The sequence below is a fragment of the Vigna radiata genome, unplaced genomic scaffold (assembly GCF_000741045.1).
Source record: "Vigna radiata var. radiata cultivar VC1973A unplaced genomic scaffold, Vradiata_ver6 scaffold_178, whole genome shotgun sequence".
Classification (NCBI taxonomy): domain Eukaryota; kingdom Viridiplantae; phylum Streptophyta; class Magnoliopsida; order Fabales; family Fabaceae; genus Vigna; species Vigna radiata.
The window spans coordinates 635,590-639,599 of record NW_014542554.1 but is presented as its reverse complement, the minus strand read 5'-3'; positions in this window follow the sequence as shown (position 1 = coordinate 639,599).

Here is a 4,010-nt window from a genome sequence, read left to right as displayed (position 1 = left end):
CTTAAGTCACTTGTTCTCTTTACTTTCTCTATCCTTTCCTCTAGCTTCCTTCCATAGTGGGAAGGCCTTCTGAGCTGAGAGGATACTCCACACACCCCTTCCATCACAAACACACAAAAACTCCTACCATTTACATCCATTTTCGTTGCACTACTCTGCATTTTCGTGGCTTGCTGTTTGGAGTTGTATCTCACGGATTCCAAACCCAGGCAAGCCTTCATCAAGTTTCTTGAGATTCACATTTGACCCTGGAGGAACTTATATGGAGTCAACAAAAATAAGCCCTCATAAAGACGATACAGCAGATTTGAGGACAAATCCTTTCCAAGAGGGAGGGGATGATACGCGGGGCCCAAGGCCAATAAATAAAGACTACTAAACCTAACCAAGGAGAAGGACAAAAGGGTCATTTACACAAAGGGAGGGGGGTGAGATTAGCAAGGAAGGGGCTACAACATGGAAGCACATGATTCACACCATCAGACCGAGAAGAATCAGCGTTGCAGCTGCTTTTCATTCTTCTGCACGTTGAATAAATGCATGGCACATGTGCTTCTAGAAATTCAGCACCTCCAGCACATTTTTCATATGTCACCACGTGGAGGAAGATCCGAGAAAGTGGGAAACAATAAGCACCATTAGATTAGATTTAGATTGAAGGAGATATCACTATAAGTCTCCTTCCTTTCTTTGTATCAACACTTTGGCATTTATGAGAAACTTCTTCTGCTAATGTATTTTTCCAGCACGGGAAACTCTTGCCAAAGTCACTCCTATCTGATCTGTGCCTCTCATCACCTAACTTCTTCCAAGAATGGAAGCCGCCTGAGTTAGTATCCCCTTCCCGAGAGATCTCCATCCACCACCAACCTCCATATATCATCCACTTTCGTTGCTGCTAGTTACATCTGTCTTCCGCTGTTTTATCTTCATCCATATCCCAGCTGGAGAATCCGTATCAAGTGGTATTCAGAGCTTAGGTCGTCCACGCACCTATAGCTAAGTCTCTCTCCCATTTTTTCTACTCCATTTTCATTCTACATGTGCTGTTCTGTTTTCTTTCCATATGATGAGTCAATATTTTCTTGATTTCACTTAGTTTATTGTGCTAGAATTAATCAGGGAATTGTGCCTAATTATCCGGTATTTTCCCGTTTTTCCTAATTATGCTTAATTTGACCGGAAATTCTAATTTTAATTAATTTGAATTTTCTGAGCTAATTATTTGCATTATTATTTTCAGGAAAAATTTTGGAAATATAGTTTGGGAAATTTGGAAGTTAAATGAGGTGCAAGCCACAACCCACTTGCATTTCATTTTTATTTGGGCTTGGAGAGCATCTAGCAAGGCCTTGGGAAATTAATATTTGAGGGCACATTTGTGATTAAAGAAAAGTCGGGGTGCTGATTTAGTAAAAAGGGAGGTGCAGCGGGGGCCCTCTATTTAATGTTTTTTTCTCTAGGCCGTGCAATGGAGAGGAGAACATGCTATCCTACAGAAGTAACATATGCCACGGCCCAACAAGTTAAATGGTTGCACACTTATTTCAACGTTAGAAAGAAAGCGCTTGCGGGCTTGTGCACTAGCACGTCCAGACAGAAGTTCTAGCTACAACACGTGTATGAATGAGATGATGCAGCTGCCACCAAGAGGAACAAAAGACAACTGTTGATTTAGGGCTTGAAATTTGATTGGCAGCGTCCAAGCTTGGGAGTGTATACGGGCCAGCTTCAAAGACCACTTACAGCAGCACGTGAAGGCTTGGACAACAGCTGGTCCAACTTACAAAAAGGTAGCGGCCAACATCACTTGCGCAGTCACATGGGAGGTGCGTCCAACATATCTTCTCACGTCCAGAAGCTGCAGCATCCAACAAGCTCCTCCACGTTCATCCACGCTGCACTTAAGGAGGATTTCACGGTCCTACAGCAAGAAATGGAGGTGCGACTAGTAGTCCACCACGGCCCAGACTTCAACACCCAGCAACACACATCCTGACTTACACGGCCCATATGCCCTAGGTCTTTTGATTTGTCATTTAAGACGCTGCAGTAGTTACCGTGAGGAGGAGGCTTCCTATATAGCGCAATTGAGAAGAGAAACATGTCTAGCTTTTTGGAAGCACACAACAAAAGGCAGCAGCAAGATTGAAGAGAGGGGTGTGTTTGGAGTAAAAGCAACCAGCAGCGGTAGCCCACACACCTAGGAACCTCCACGCACACAACAACTTTCAACATGGACCGAGACACTGCAGCTTGGATTGGGCAACCCATAAACCCACGGTCTAGCACGTAGGGCAGGGAGACACTGTTACATTAGGAATATTTATCTCGGGATTGGGAGCCGCTAGAGAAAGGGGAGCATTTTTTTTGTTGCATTGAATTCTCTCCAGCATACGGACAACCATAATGTAGCGTCTGGGAAGATTTTTTATTTTTGAAGGGGTGCAGCAGCACCCCACGTAGGAGAATGAAGAGCATGGTTTCTTTTATTTACTTTTGGACAGAGAATGATATATACAATCTATAACTGTGACGTGACGGTGATGAAATTAGAATGCATTAACTTCTTATTCATTTAGTTTATTTCATTGTTCACTCATTTATTTTTCTTAAGTGTTATCTCCGTAAATGAGATGCTTTGATTGATGACTGCATATTTTTCTTTAACATTTCCGTTTATGAGCAATTTAATATTGATGCATTTCTCATCTGTGCACGCAAGTTTAAATTTGAAGTTCCCTTGCTTTTAAATTGCTTTCAACGTTGATACATTTTGGGAGATGTGATGCACACGGTTATGTCCAGAAAAGAAGAGTTCCATGAGAAATCTGATTGGCGTTTAGATTGGTTAGAATTTATTATATTTTATTCTAAGCTACAATGCACATGCCATCTTTAAGTTCAGCATAGCGACTTTCATGTTCAATTACTTCATGCATCTTGGTATTAAATGCTTTACTTTAGTGTTTTCGTTCCATTGATTTTTATGTTGTTTACTTTGTTCGATTTTGATAATTTAGTCGTAACGTTAGCTTTAGTATCCAACCGTTTCAATCCTGTTAGTTAGATTTAATTTGCACATTTTAATTTAGTCTAATTGCATTCACAAAATCAACTTTCACAACCCCCCCCCCTTACGTGTCTGACCTAATTCTCGAACCGCAAAATTGGTCTTTGGGAGAGGACCTAGGAGACGCTTCCTAGCTATACTGCATTTCTCATGTGCAATCAAATTTGTATGGGCCGCGACAACCCATCAAAATTTTGGCGCCGTTGCCGGGGACCAACGGTTCGATTTTAGGTCTTTTGTTGTGTTAGTGTGTGTTATGTCTTGTCTTGTGTTGTGATTGTGATGTTCTGTTTTGTGTGTTCGTCATTGTGTGTTGCATTCAGGTAGCTTAGGTTGCATATTTTCAGTGCATTCTTCTTTCCCCCTTCTTTCCCATGTCTACCTGTTTTGGCTATGTGGATACTGTTTCTTCTGCCTATGCCTCTGATATTGCTTCTCATGCATATTTTGCTAATTTTTATGTTGAGAACAATATGACTCATCCTTCCATTCTTGAGAGTGCTCTTTGGGAGCCGGTTCCACTTGATGAGGTTGATGTTCATTGTGTTCTCACCTCTGGACTTACGGATTTGCTGCCTAGGTTTCATGGGTTTGCAGGTGAATGCCCACATAGACATTTGGAGGAGTTCTACACCATTTTCTCTTCGAAGAAACCTCTTCATGTCCCTGATGATCACATGTTTTTCAGGGCATTTCCGCATTCATTAGAAGAAGCAGCATGGGAGTGGCTTATTCATCTTCCACCAGAATTCAGGGCCAATTGGGAAGATCTTAAGCATTTGTTTTTGGATAGATTCTCCCCTACTCAACATCATTTTGATTCATATAGCAAAGATCCTGGGTGGAATGATCCTGACCTGGGATGGTGTGGTACTTCACAACTTCAATATTAAGAACCACCATTCCAGAGTACTTGTATGCCTCCACCTGTCAAGGA